A 16,545-nucleotide genomic window follows, 5' to 3' on the forward strand; every position below is an offset into this window, starting at 1 on the left:
AACTGGTTATTTGTTTCTTTACATTTTGGTTTTGAAAATTTATGAAATAAAAGTTTTATTTTATTTATTTAATATTTTGATGATTTTTGAAATAAATTTAATTTATTTCATTCGATTTGGATTTAATTAGAATTGCGAGCTTTTATTTACGATTTATCATTATAAATTGTTTATAAAAGTTTTAATTTGGATTTTTGATTTTTTGGTTTAAAAATCAAAGTATTTTTTTAGGATTTTGATTTTTTGTTTAAAAAATCAAAGTATGTGATTTTGTGACGGTTTTTATTTATCGTTTTATTTAATTCGAAGTTTCGAGTTTTTTAAAGCGGTTTTTAAACCCGTTTTTAATGCGCTTTGTGAAGCGATTTTTGACGCGATTTGAACCGAGTTTTGGCCCAAAGTTCAAGGAAACTTTTAGCCCATATCCATCCCTCATAGTCCCATCTTCGAATCCACAATAGCCAGCCCAAAACCCCTTCCAAAGCCTCTCCAAAACTCGACACAAACAGCCCGTCACCATCCGCACCCCTGTTTTAAGCAGCCCAAAAACGACACCAAACACCCATATTCAACCACCTAGCCACGTCCTAGTCTTGTCCCAACCATAGCCCATTAACCCTAGACCATAGTGTAACACCCCCATATACTCAGGAGCCTTAACAAGACCTTCCCTAACGTATAAGGGTGTTACCATCTCGGTTGCCCGAGGACAGTAATAATCAAATGTCGATAAAAGAACGTTTAAGTTAAATTACAAGTGATTACAAACAACAGACAGTATGAAAGATACAACTTAAAACCACTATCTACTATGTGAACTACTTCTGTCGTGACTCGTGATAGACTCGTCCCTCCAAGCACCCAGCTATCATCCAAACAACACCTGCTAAGACTGACTGCTCACCATAGTGGATCACGGCAGACACAACATAAACAAACAATAAAACAAAACCACACAAGGTCAGCAACTGATACAACAGACATACAACAGACACAACACAAGTACAACATCACACACACCACATCTCCTCTAACCAACCACCATCACTGACTGTCCATTGGACCAGCCCTGCCAGTGGGGGACCGTAGCCGTTCCTACCTAAGCCCCGCTCATCTATCCGAGCGATAAACCCATGTCCATTAATGTGCACATCCCCTCCCGTGGCGGGTTCCACGGAGGGCGAACTACGGGCGTGAATCCACTCCCGCAAGTGACTCAACTCAGTCGAGGACACACCTCAAGAACCATAGACAAATAATCACAATCAGCTGTACCACAACAACGATAACCAAAACAACACAAAACCAACCAACTATCACAACCAATCGTCAATACTGACACTACATCAACGAAACCACATCAACAGACACTCTAGACAACCAACAGTACTGAGTAGGCGAACCTACCTTTAGCAACCGCAGCGATTCCGTGTCCAATCACATGATACCAATCAGCCAAGCAACACACCTATACAAACAGTACAAACATCTATCACTATCACTACAACCCTAACTGAAAACAACGATGACGATGATGATGACAATAACAAACCTATACATAGCAAACTGCCGCCTAGACCGCTACCCGACTTAAGCATCCCATCCCCATGGAGTAAGCATCCTCAAAGAATCTCAAGGAAAGGATTATGGTGAAGGAGAAAGAGAGTGACGACATCAAGGTTTAGGAAATAAAGTGCGGAAATGATTTGGGGTTTCAAGATTATCGATTTATAATTCCCCGCTACAAACTCGTTACTCGATCGAGTAACTAACTTACTCGATCGAGTGAACCCTAATCAATCGAGCTCCCAAGCTACTCGATCGAGTAGCCTCAGCTAGATCGAGTAACACACACAACCAAAGCTTACACCGTCACCAGTCATTACTTGTAAGGTTTCCGAAGGTCAAAATAGGTGTCTAAGGTCGGTCAACGTCGGTCAACGAGTCCCTAAAAGGACGGGTATTACAGTCGTCCCCCCTTAAAAAGAACTTCGTCCCCGAAGTTCGACTCATCCTTCCCCACAAGACACAAGCAATAGAACCAAGGTAACCGCCAATGTTTATCCTACACAGGTCAACCCTATCGTTTAAGAATACCATCCCCCTACGTATGATCATCAAACATCGTCATCACCTACCTTAGCACACAACACGATTCCCAGTAAAACACCAACCTCCCTTTTGAATCACCGAACACACATTGTCCACAAGAACGACTAACTCGACTATCAGTTGCACTTACTACATGATATTACTCAAATGTAAACCAACGCCACTACCAGATTATTCTTGCATCAACTTCTTGCCAACAACTATCAAATACAAAATACTCAAAACAACAGTCCTACTACTGATTCACAACAACACATTATCCATTCCACTTTATTACTTTAACCACACAACACAATTCTACTAATGGCAACCCCACTACTGCTACTAACATCCAATTCACATGAAAACATAATAAACAATTAGTTGAAAATAAGATATAACAGCATGCTACTCTATTCAACAATTATAAACTGCTACTCAATTACACAATAACTACTACAAAATCCTCTAAGCAACCATTTAAAATTCTTTAACATGCCATGAATCACTATAAAATTGTTATAATTACGTTATTTTTCCTTTGCGACATTACTCTTACCCTCTTAAAAAGAACTTCGTCCCCGAAGTTCACCATCAAACAACCTTCATGTCCCACAAACCGATACATATTATACCATATTGACATTACTTACAAACCGCAATGCAAACCTTGACTCATGATAACTAATATACTTCTTAACATTACACGAACTTAACTCATATATATATATAGATAAAACTAATAAGAAAGTGAACAATACATCATCAACTCTCCGACATGTCATGAATTATTCCCTTATATGACCATACCAAAATGCAACAAGAATTACAATCGTTCGACATTACGTTACCTGGAGCAATTTGATTTAGCATTTTAATTTACATACATAGCATCGAAAATTTTATAAATCGCACGACTAGGCGCAACAGTATAACCATCGTTGAGACTGAACAATGATATAAGACACCCAAAACAAGGAATACTATAAAAATAACCAACGACATGATGATGCAAACAAGTTTTCAAACGAATTGTAGCTGTAACAGTGATACTCGATCGAGTTCGTTAGGCACTCGAGCGAGCTGGACTTACTCGATCGAGTTCGTCAGTTACTCGATCGAGCGGACTGAGATCATAATACTCCTCAAACGTCACCCCTGTAGTTACTCGATCGAGTGAGGGGCACTCGATCGAGTAGCCACATGTCAAAAATCCTCTAAGACACCACTTCAAGTCCAAAGCAATATATATACGCGAGTCGGAAATGCTTTCCCGACCCAAAATCCTGCATAACAGTCTAAAAAGTATCTAAAGTACGGCCTTATGGCCACAGTACAAACCAAAGTCAAATCAAAGTACCAACCAAAACGAGTACTAATAACTACAAGTCCATGAAATGATATAGAAACAAAGGAGTATCATCACTCCATAGCCTGCTCATCCATCACCTCGTCTCCACCATCACCTCCTGATGTGCCTGCTCCAGCTGCATCCTGACCTGCGACTCCACCAACGCTGGAATCTGCTCCCATACGCCATGAGGCCAAGCAACCGTAAGGATATGACTGAGGCTCTCCCCAAGTAGATCGCTTCATGCCAAAAGAGTGGAAAACCCCACTGTCATCCCCAACGCCTCTCCACCACACCGGCTGCGCCGCCTCAGTACCGATGCCCTGCACATACGCCATCTCATGGAGGTTTTGGAGTGTCAAGGTAGCAGGCACCCTCTCTATGAGCTCGCTCACTCTCATCTCCGGGGTGAAGAAGGAAGGGTAACCGGGAAACTGGTATTGTGGAGGCACAGGCTGCTCTGGCTAAGTCTCAGCCACCCTCTCTCTCACTCGTCGTGGTCCTCTCCCTACCCTAGGCTGGGCATCCTCAGGTCTAGCACGATCCCTTTTCGTCGGCTAAGGCATCACCTCCAAGATATCCGGGTCGATGAGGTAAAGATGCCTCTCAGGAGCCTCCTCCTCATCATCATCAGAATCGGCAACCACCACTGTCGCCGGTAAAGGCTCGGTCACGGGAAGGTGCTGGGGAGCAGGTATCCGCATCCAACTCATCCCCCAAACTCTCCATGCTAACCCACCACCCTCCAAAGTCCTCAACCACTTGATGTCAAGAAAGTACTCTCGGTCTAAGGTAGGCACCGCTGGGGTCAAGGGTGTATAGGCCAAGGAGGCCACAAAGTTAGTAAGCCTCTCCGCCAACCGAGTGGCAATGGCACCACATCTCAGAAAATGAGCGTCAGAAGAGGCTATCAAGGCTAAGCTGGCACACACTATGTCCGGGGCACTGAAGGTGACTCTCTGAGATCGGGTGGGGTTAAGGTACGCCGCAAGCAACATCACCTCCTGTGAGTTAAGCTTACTCACATCTTTCCTCTCATAAAGCAAACAGGTCAAAGCACGAAGAAAGATCTTTAGGGTGACATGTTGAACATCATTAATCAACATGTTGCTAGAGGTGGGGGCGGGTTTGCCGGTAAAGCAAGGCATAAGGCTACTAGCTCCACACTCAGTCGAGATGTTCATAAGAGCTCCCTTCGCAGGTTTAGCTCCCTTCAAGTACTTCATATTGGTAAGTTGAGCTCAATGGATCATTTTGTACAAAGCGACTCACAAGTCAAACCCGAGCCACGGTCAACCAAGGTTAAGAAGGAGAGCAAAAGGTAAGCCAAGGGAATAAGTTCAAAGTCAAAAAAGTAAGTTAATGGAAGATTTGATGCCTTGGCATAGACAAACAAGAGCAAAAATGAAGAATTGAAAACTCGGTTTCACAAGGGTCAATTTCCAATGGATATATCTAGAGTTATAGAGCTCGTATCGATGCAAGGACAATTGGAGGTGAAAGCTTGTGATCTTAGCTTTCCAACGGTAGGTCACACGCCTCGTTTGCCCAAAAAACGAGGGAGATATGGCCTTCGCAAGATGCTACTGTCAGTCTAAAGCGCAGCCTGCGCAAATACGCGCTGCAATTCCAAATGCGAGCTTAGGCGCAGGCTGCGCAAATAAGGTACGCAGCTGCGCCCGATTGCGCAGGTAAGAGTTAATTTGGCGCATCCTGCGCAGCTCTGTTTCACGGGACTTTTTATTCCGCATTTGGGCTTCTTAAGTGAGGATCTTTTTAGGTTTCCGGGAAGCCATATATATACCCAAGATTGGAAGACCTCAAGGGCATCATACAAAATCATACACTATCATATCATCTCATCTAATCTCATCATTTTAGAGTTTTAAGCTTGTAATAATTTAGAGGATTTTCTCATTCAAGTTGTAATCTTTCTTTGAATTTTGGGTTTATGAAGACTATGGAAGGCTAAATCCTTCCTTGCTTGGTGTAATTCATCCAAAGTCTCCAACTTTGGTATTGTAAGACTCTTTTAATCTCTTCTTATTTATCTATTGATCTTTCCTTAAGCGTAATTCTTATGTTGAGTAGATGAATGTTAGAATTGATCACTCTTGCATCTTGTTTACCCAACTATTGCAAATTCTAGAGAAATGGTTTAATCTATCTACGATTATTTGGAGCAAGCTTGTTGTATGTTGATTTGGTTTAAAGGATTCATGCAATAAGTAGGAAATTTCATGTCTTTTCTCATTTGTATGGTTTAATCTTGTGAGAATTGATCCTAGCTTCTTATCTTGGCACAACTCTTAATGCTCATGTTTGATTTGCACCCATGGTTTAATGAATTATTGATTAAACTTGAAGGACATACATGGATGGTTTAATTTGTGTATGTTAACATCTTGATTTGAAAGTATTGGGTAGATAATAAGAGGAGAGTTATAAAAGAGTCAAACTTTACTATTGTTGGTTACTAAGGAAGGATTGCACCAAGTCCTCTTTAATATTGAATTCTCTTGTTCACCAAGTGTTTGTTATATTGCTTGTTAGACAAAGATTGCAATTTTATTTTGTTTCATGTTACCAATCAACTCAACCCCCCCCCCCCCCCCCTTTTATCTATGTTTATCGATTGTTTGTCATTGTTGATAACCATTGTTTGTTTATAAACTTGTCATTAGTATTCAATAGTTTACAATTCAAGTATTTAGCTTAAAAGTCCTTCTCTTGGGATCGACCCTTACTTGCACTATATTACTTTATCCATTAGAGTAATCTAGAGTATAGTTTGGCTTATAAATTGTTAATTTGGTAGCTTAATTCTAGTATTTAGCGACCTAGTATTGTGTTTATCAAATTTTGGCGCCGTTGCCGGGGAGGGGCAACATAGCTAGAACTTGAGTTTGTGAATTTATGCTTAGTTGTTTTTATACTCCTCTTGTTGTTATAAGTAAGTTGAAGTTCTAATTTGTTTTGTGTAGTGTCAAGGTTTATGTTTAATTCCCCACAAGGTGGTGAATTTACTCCCGTTGAAGAGGAGTCATTCGGAGCATACTCTTGGTTATTTACGAACCCGTGGTATCAAAGACCACCTAGGGAAGCCGAAGTTGAAGAAGAACCACTTTCGGTAGACCCTATTGAAGTAGAATATCCTAGAATGGCGAACGATAATAGAACCATTCGGGAGATAAGGACAAGAAACTATGATGAACAACCATTATGCATCACATACCCTCCTTTGGGAGCAAATTCCAACTTTGAACTCAAGGGTTTCTTCATTCACAACTTACCCAAGTTTCATGGGCAAGCGGGAAATGATCCAAACCGGCACTTATCGGAGTTTCACATGATGTGTGAAGGAGCCATTCCAAATGGGGTGACGGAGGACCAATTCAAGCTTCGTGCCTTTCCGTTTTCCTTGTTGGATGAGGCTAAGGATTGGCTTTTCTATCTTACTCCGGGGTCCATAAGTACTTGGAAGAAAATGAAAGCGGCCTTCCTTGAGAAATTCTATCCCAACTCACGCCACAACCGTGCAAAAAAGGCAATTACCACAATAGAGCAAGACCATGGGGAAACCATGTATGAATATTGGGAAAGATTTAAGAGGTTGGTGGCTCAATGCCCATATTATGGGTTGAGTGAGGATGACCTTCTTGTTAACTTTTATGAAGGTTTAGGCCAAGAAGATCAAAGGATGGTCAATTCCGCTACCGGGGGAGGTTTGGAGAATTATTCCATAGCGGATGCTAAGGAAATCATTGAGAGACTTGCCTCAACCACAAGAAATTATGGTAGAAGTCAAAGGGGATCAAGAAATGCATCTTTAATGGGAACCTCCTCCTCATCTACTCAAAATCTTGAGCAAAGTGTGAATGACCTAACTCACCTAGTGAAGAACATGATAGTGAACAATCCAAACAAGGACGGAGGTCAAAGGAATCAAGTGGAATGCAACTATTGCCAAGGTTCTCATTTGGAGGAAGCTTGCCCCATTATGATTGAAGAAGGAATTAGGGTGCAAAATTTAAGTGCAATGGGTTATGGAAATTACAATACTAGGAATCCTTCCGGGGGAGGATATTACAATTATGACCCTAGTTGTAACACTTACAATGTTGGGAGTAGAGACAATCCTCGACTTGGTTGGGGTGGTGACACCTCAAAGAGCTTTGTGAATGGCCAATTCAACCACTTTAGAGACCAAAATTCCCGACAAGGTCAAGGTTCAAATTCTCAAGGAAATAGGAATGGCAATTTCAACAACCAAGGTCGAAACCAAAACCAAGGTCAATCATCCTAATTTGGCAACCAAGGTAAAAACACCAATTCTCAAAAGGAACCAAGTGTTTAAGACTTACTTAAGAACATTTTGCAAGATCAAGTTAAAACAAACAAGAGGTTTGACAAGATTGAAGCCGACAAGGGTGTTATTGATGCCAAGGTTGCCAACCTTGAGGTCTAACTTGGACAAATTGCCCAAGAACTTGCCAAACAAAACCAAAGGAATTCCACTTCTATTCCCTCCACCACATTCCCTCCTAGGGAAAATGCTAGTGTTATGACATTAAGGAAGGGGAGACCTTTAGAATCCCCTCAAAAGAAGAAGAGAAGGGGCAAGTCACAAGAAAGGATCATTGAAATTGAACAGCAAATTGAAGAAGAGCTTGTGATTGGACAAGAGAAAGGGTCATCTTCAAAAGGTAATGAGGAAGAAGAAAAGAATCCTTTGAGCATTGACCAAGGAAAGAAAGGAAGCACCAACACAAAGGATCAACTTGAAGGGATTGAAAGAGAATATGAACCGGAGGTACCATTTCCTAGTGCCCTCACAAGTCCCAAGAAGTTCGATAAAGACTCCGATCTTTATGAGACTTTTAGGAAATCTGAGGTCAACATCCCTCTTTTTACTATCATTAACTCCGTCCCTAGGTATGCAAAGTTTCTCAAAGAACTTTGCACCCCTAAACGGAAGCCAAGGAAAGGAGTTGAAAGAGTCACGGTTAGTAGGCATGTCTCGGCAATTTTCAAACGAAATCTTCCCAAAAAGTGTGATGATTCGGGCATGCTAACTATACCGTGCTCAATTGGAGGCAAAGCTTTTGCTAGAGCTATGCTAGACTCGGGGTCCTCTATTAATGTTATGCCTTATTTCATTTATGAGACCTTAGAATTGCCCCCCTTGTCTAAGACCAATGTTGTGATCCAATTGGCGGACCACTCTACAATTCACCCCAAAGGTCTTGTAGAAGATGTGTTGGTAGAGGTTGATAAATTCATGTTTCCGGCCAACTTTTATGTTTTGGACATGGAACCGGACTCCAAGGCTACACCCCTTTTGCTAGGGAGGCCTTTCATGAGAACCTCCAAAATCAAACTTGACATGTATGATGGAAATTTGACCATGGAATTTGAAGGGAAAATTTTGAAGTATAATGTGTATGAGACAATGAAAAAGACCGATGATTTGAGCTTTTGCTACTTTCTTGATAAAATTGAACCTTTGGCAAAACGAGTTTACCAATTGAGTCATAGGGACCCACTTGAAGTGGCCCTTACTAACAATGTCGAGAAGGAAGGGTTGCGTTTTTTGTTGTCTCATGATGTGCAGGAAAATATAGAGGCATTGGAGAAGGAAGAACCATTAGAAGAATCTAAGGAAGAAAAAGAAATGTAAGAAATTGAGGAGGAAATGTCGAGCCAAGGCGTAGCCTGCGCAGCTCACCAGCGCAGCCTGCGCAGGTCCCAGCTCCACAAAGCCTTGTTTTTCTTCCTCTTCTTATGACTACCAATCCAAATTCCTTTTCCTAGAGGCCTCCCTTGAAAGAGCACTCCCATCCATTATAAAACCACCCACCCCCAATCTAAAACCACTCCCCGACCACTTGAAGTACATTTTTCTTGGGGAAAACAACACTCTACCCCTCATAATCTCAAACCAACTTGAGGGTGATCAAGAAAAGAGATTGGTGGATGTATTGCACAAGTACAAGGAAGCTTTTGGGTGGAGAATTGCGAATCTTAAGGGAATAAGCCCAAGCGTATGTATGCACAAGATCCGGTTGTAGGGAGAAGCAAAGCCGGTTCGGCAACCACACAGAAGATTGAACCCACCAATGATGGAAGTGGTGAAAGAAGAGATCATCAAATTACTCCAAATTGGAATCATCTACCCCATTAGTGATTCTCAATGGGTAAGTCCCACTCAATGTGTACCTAAAAAGGGTGGTGTGACGGTAATCGAGGGCAAAGAAGGAGCTTTAATTCCCACCCGGATTCAAACCGGGTGGAGAGTTTGCATCGATTATCGCCGCCTAAATGCCGTGAAATTTAAAGACCATTTCCCTTTACCCTTTATAGACCAAATGCTAGAGAGGCTAGGGGGAAAGGAATTCGATTGTTTCTTGGACGGATACTCCGGGTACTTTCAAATTCGCATACGCCCGGAGGATCAATCCAAGACAACATTCACATGCCCTTTCGGAACATATGCATACCGAAGGATGCCCTTCGGTTTGTGTAATGATCCGGGTACATTTCAACGTTGTATGGTGAGTCTTTTCTCGGATCTTGTAGAAAGGGTCTTAGAGGTCTTCATGGACGACTTCACCGTCCATGGAGACAATTTTGAAGCTTGCTTGGACCACCTAACTATGGTCCTATCACGATGCACGGAGTCACACCTTGTGTTGAATTCCGAGAAATGTCACTTTATAGTTAAAAAGCGGCATCGTGTTAGGTCACATAGTCTCAAAGAGAGGGATTGAGGTGGATGTGGCTAAGGATGAAGTAATAAAAACCTTGCCATATCCTACTAATACTCGGGAGATAAGGTCGTTCCTAGGACACGCAGGCTTCTAACGTCGATTTATTAAGGACTTTTCTAAGATTGCTTACCCCTTGTGCAAGCTTTTGCACAAGGATGTGGAGTTTGTTTTTGATGATGCTTGCAGGTTGGCATTCGATTCTTTTAAGGAAAAGCTTGTGACGGCCCCGATAATTCAAGCTCCAAGATGGGACCTCCCTTTTGAAATCATGACCGATGCTAGCGATTATGCCCTTGGCGTGGTTTTAGGCCAAAGGGAAGGGAAGGTTGCTCATGTGATACAATATTCTTCTTCACTTTTGAATGATGCTCAACGGAACTACACCACCACGGAAAACGAATTCTTGGCGGTGCGTGTATGCCATTGAAAAGTTCCAGGCTTATCTCTTGGGTGCCAAGGTCATCATTTATACTGATCACAAATCTATAAGATAACTTGTAGACAAGAAGGACACCAAAGCAAGGCTAATGAGATGGGTTCTTTTGTTGAGTGAGTTTGACATCGAGATCAAGGACAAGCAAGGGAGTGCTAATGTGGTAGCCGACCATTTGAGTAGGCTTCACATCAATGAGGATCTAGTGAAGACCATGGGAGTAGTGGACGGTAGCTTACCACTTGAATCTCTATATTCTATGAAGGCCGTTGAGCCTTGGTATGCTAACCTTGTCAACTACATGGTAACAAAGAAGTTTCCAACCTCATTCTCATCAAGTCAAAGAAATAGGATAAAGGCTGATTCTAGATTCTACATATGGGATGACCCATACCTATGGAAGATGTGCCAAGATCAAGTCATTTGGCGTTGTGTACCGGATGTAGAAATTCCATCCATCCTCAAACATTGCCACGAGTACGCTTGTGGGGGACACTTTGGGCCTCATAAAATGGCACGGAAGATCCTAGAGTGCGGGTTCTATTAGCCCAAGTTGTTCAAGGATGCTCACATTTTCATCAATACTTGCGATAGATGCCATCGTTTTGGCAACATCTCACGTAGAAGCGAAATGCCCCAACAACCGATGCTTTATTTGGAGGTTTTCGATGTGTGAGGAATAGACTTCATGGGACCATTCCCTAATTCTTATGGATACCTCTACATCCTCTTGGCGGTTGATTACGTGTCTAAGTGGGTGGAAGCCATTCCCACGAAATGTGATGATGCAAAGACGGTGAAACCATTTGTCAAGAGCAACATATTTTCAAGGTTCAGATTCCCAAAGGCCATTGTTAGTGATAGGGGAACTCATTTTTGCAACAAGGTGATCTCAACCTTGCTTCAAAAATATGGTGTGCTCCACAAGGTTTCTACGGCCTATCACCCCCAAACAAACGGCCAAGCGGAAGTCTCTAACCGGGAGATTAAGCATAGCTTGGAAAGAACGGTCAATCCCGACCGAAAAGATTGGAGCAAGAGGCTTGAAGATGCTCTATGGGCTTATAGAACGGCTTATAAGACCCCAATCGATATGTCTCCATATAGGCTAATTTATGGGAAGGGATGCCACCTTCCCGTAGAAGTTGAACACAAAGCCTATTGGGCAATCAAAGCTTTCAATCAAAATGTCGATGAGGCGGGATTGCACCGAAAGCTTCAAATTCAAGAATTGGAAGAGCTTAGGCAAAATGCCTATGACAATGCTAGCATTTACAAGGAAAAGGCTCGGTCTTGGCATGACAAAATGGTGACAAGAAGGGCTTTTGAAGAGGGACAAGATGTATTGGTTTTTCAAAGTCGTCTCAAGAACTTTCCCGGCAAGCTAAGATCGAAGTGGTATGGGCCTTACAAAGTCAAGAAAGTCTTTCCACATGGAGTGGTGGAGGTGGAAGACCCGACCTCGGGGAAAGTGATAAAGGTCAATGGTCAAAGGTTGAAGCATTACGTCAAGGGAATCGAGTTACAAGGTGAAGAGGATCTTCTTTTAGAAGATCCAATTTACAAAGATTAATTCTCAAACAATGACTACGTTGAGCCATCAACATTAAATAACGGCAAATTTGTAAATACTCTATCTCAATTTAATTGCTTCCTAGCATAGTTCATTACCGCAATTTATTTCCTTGCATGTAAATTTCGTTTAATTAATTTAATTTGCATTGACATGTAAAAAGCACATGAGGTTTGTTAAATGATGTAGTGATTTGCAAAAACCCGGAAGGCGTGCCCAATAGGAGATGAGAGCCGGGTTTGATATCCAAAGTCATTGGAAGAGACCAAGAAAAAGGAAAAAGAAGAAAGGGGGCCAAAATTGGCTAAGTGAAGAATTGGGAATAAAAAGGAATTAGGAGCAAAAATGCGAGCTTATACGCAGCCTTCGCAAAGGGTCTGCGCAGCTGCGCACGATTGCGCAGGCAAGAACAAATTTTGCGCAGCCTGCGCCGCCTACGCAGGTCTGTTTTTCCGTTTCTTTGCCTTTCCCTAACCCGTCATCCCCCTCATTCAACAACACTCCTTCATCGACAAAAACCCCCAAAACTCTATCTCATTCATTCCAAAACCTATCAAATCATCTTATTTCATCAACAAACCTCAAATCTCTTCACCAAATTCTTCACAAAGTTTGTTTTTGCTATCAAAAACACATTCAAACCTCCAAATTTCTGACAAAATTCCCCAATTTCCCAAGAACCCTAAAATTTTCCGGGTTAAATTGAAGCTTTCTCAAGTGGATTTCTGGGTCACAAGGGGGTTTTTATGCAACATCCTTCTTCATTCAAGCAAGTTTGAGAATTTCCGGGGAGGTATAACAACTTTCCTCCACTCTCTTTGTTTTCAATTAGTTTAATTCAATTTACATTAGTTAGTTGAGTTAAATCCTTGCTTTTGATTGATTCTTGGGGATTGTTGGCAATTATTTTCTGTTAGGGAAGGAACAATTCAACAAAACTAACTTAAACAATCAAGTTCTTGCTAGTGCACATAAGGTGTTTGTTGAATTGCCCCATAGAAAATTTTTCAGATTTTGGTTGTTTTAAGTGTCTTTTGAAACTTTTGTAAGAAAGAAAAATGGTTTTTGGACTTGGAAAAGGGAAATCAAAGAAGAGAGGTGAGTCCTCAAACCAAGCACAATCTGATGCACCACCACTACCACCTAAGCCTTTTCGGGGGGATGAAGGGTTGCCCACACAAGCCAAATATTTCTTCAAGTTCCTTGAGAGCAAACCCTTGCCTATATCCAAATTTCTTCACCCGGGGACCTTGAGGGATATGGGTATCTATGACCAAACCCTTGCCTTCCTAACCAAGGTAGGGCTTGAGAGGTACATGAACCTTCAACCAAATACTTACCCTGCCTATACTTTAGAATTCCTATCTACCGTACATATCACGGGGGAAAAGGAGAGTGCTAGGGTTAAATTCCAGTTGAATAAAGTGTGGCACACTCTAACTTTCGAGAGGGTGAGGGAGATCTTAAGAATTACTAGACCACCCTCCTCCATTAACCCACCGGGAACGGCATTGAATGATACTTGGGTTGGCCTCACGAGGAAAACTCATATGACTAATAATGACAAAACCTCCGCCATCACAAACCCCCCCATCCGAATTCTTACCCGGATGATATCTTGTTTCTTCTTTTCGATGGGGGAGCCAACAAAGCTAAATGATGGTGTCCGTGAGTGCATTCGGGCGATGTTGCCCGAGGGGGAGGGGGTTCCGGATTGGGTTACGCTCTTTGTGGTGAGTGCGTCGAAGCATAGAGAAAAGAAGGGGAGCATAAATTGTGGGGGTTTGGTCACTCTCTTTGTGGCTAGCTTGGTTGGTACTATTCCCGATGAACAACCTAGGGTGTGGGGGAACAATCTTTACAATGAAGCAGGGTTGGTGGAGACCCATATGATCCACACCGTGGAAACGGTCCCATGGAGTTGCTATTGGTTGGGGGAGGGGGGTGTACAACACATGAGGCTACCATTGAATGGCCCCCTTCCAAGCGGGTTGAGAGCCCGAGACTTCTATTGTCCCGCCGAGGCAAACCTCCCCAACCCACCCCCACAAAGAATGCGCAAAAGAAGATCAATTGAACCATCCCATGGCCCCCAACAAATGGAAGAAAGAGAGGTTGAGATTATAGAGGGGGGATTTCATGCTACCCCACATATTCCTTCATCCTACCAACCGCCTCAAGACACTCCTATGTATGAGGCCGGGGGTTCCTCCACTCTGACTTTGGAACCATGGCAACATCAAATGTTCCAATCTTTGAGGATACCCGGGGGACTTTGAAGGAGATTAGTGGGAGGGTTGAGAGCTCCCATTCTTGGCAACAACAATAAGGGCCAAGATTGGAGAGTTTGGAACAATTTCGAAATGCTTTTGAAGAGCACAAACGGTTGGGAGATGAGGCCGAATTGGCCCAAATGAAGATGCTTGAAGAAATAGCAAGGAGGCAAGAAGAGTCTTCCGCTTGGCAACAACAACAAGCCAAGCATTGGGAAGACAATCAAGCCATGTGGAGAGCTCAAAACGAGTGGCGAGAGCAAGTGAGCCACCAATTTGGGGTGCAAAACGAACGACACCACCAATATCTTGAGGACTCATATCACGATGCTCAAGCCCAAGAAGATTCCTTCGGCCTCATTCAAGGCCTATTTGGCATGACCCTCCACCAACATGAACCCAATTACCAACCCACCATTAGTGAAACCCAAGTTGATGAGGCCTACGTGAGGGCTAAGAAAGAAAGAGAACGAAGAAGAGGTAACCGGGGGGCATATGAGCAAGGTGAAGGCTCGGGCCCCTCCCACTACAATCCTTGAAGAATTTGGCACTCTTCCACATTGAGGACAATGTGAGATTTAAGTGTGGGGGAGTGAGTAAGTGTAATATATGTAAATTGCTTCTTTTTGTCAATGCAAGTTATAAAAAAAAAACGAAAATCCCGGCTAGGTGAAAACCCACAAGGGTGGGCACCTAAGGCAAGATTGGGAAGGTGGCCGAGGACGGAATGAAAACCCGAAAGGGCGTTCCGGGCAAAATGAAAAAATTGAGATGCGAGCCACCATGAGAGGAAAGGAAAAGCTAAGGTGAAAACCCGAAAGGGCACCTTAGGCAAAATGAGGGATTTTCAAAAAAAAAATGAAAAAATTGAAAAAGCAACACCAAAAATATGGAGGGACAAGAAGGGAGTGATAAGGAGGGTCTTGGAAGGAGGCTAGTTTTACGACTTAATTTCTTTTTGTGTCACAAAATTTTGCTTCAAATTGGTGGATTTTTCCGATTGGCTACATGAGTTGTTGATTCTTAAGGATGTTTGGCCAACCAAGTAGCATGATCTTACAATGTTTATGGAGTGATAAGGGGGTGTTATAAGTAGTGATGCGTTGTGATTGATGGGAGGATGAGAGGTCACATTATTATTGCCTTGGGATAAGGCAAGAGTGACCATTACTACCTTGGTGATATAAGTGTTAGAATTATTAATCTCATTAATATAACATATTCATATATGTGACATTTTAATTTAGTCATAAATTAAAGCTAGATCTTATGCATGCAAACTTGAATAAGAATAGAGAAGAAATCGTCTTTCTTACTATGGAATTTCGGATTAAAGGGCACAAGTAAGATCTCCTTCTTACATGTTCTTGAGCTTTCCTTATATGGATGAACAAAGGATCCAAAGAAGAATCCTTCCCAAAAGTGAATACCCAAGATAACCTCTTAAAAGACTAATATTCTTAGAACTAGAACAATATTAATCTTACTAAAAATTGACCCAAAATATTTGTTTTTGTCTTTTTTAATTTCGGCCAAGAGGAAGGATTTTTGGAGATTTTATCTCTCTAATTTTTCATAAGATGTAGAGAGTGTTTTTATATTTCTTATACTAGAAAATATAATGTAAAATTGTGAATGAATAATTAGAGGGAAAAACCCTCTATTGTTCCCTTTGAAAACCGGTGGGGAGGGTGGAGGAGAGCCAATGCATGGGCAAGTTTTTCTACCCAAGAAATCATAGGTATGCATGGCTATATTAGGTTGCAATCATCATGTTTTCCACTTAAAAATAATCAACACAATTTTAACCTAATACTCCCTCCAATTTTCGGCACTTACATAAAATGGGAGGTACATTTTATATTTGTCATTTGTCAATTGTCACATGTTACTAGTCATGTGAAATTGTCATGTATTTTTAACATATTAAAAATCAACGTATTAACAAAAATACGTCATGTACAAAATTGACTTAGTAATTCATAATTACTTGTACCAAAACGGTTTACCAATTATAAATCACAACGTCTTGTATTTATAATAAATTATTCATT

The sequence above is a fragment of the Silene latifolia genome, chromosome 11 (assembly GCF_048544455.1).
Source record: "Silene latifolia isolate original U9 population chromosome 11, ASM4854445v1, whole genome shotgun sequence".
NCBI lineage: Eukaryota > Viridiplantae > Streptophyta > Magnoliopsida > Caryophyllales > Caryophyllaceae > Silene > Silene latifolia.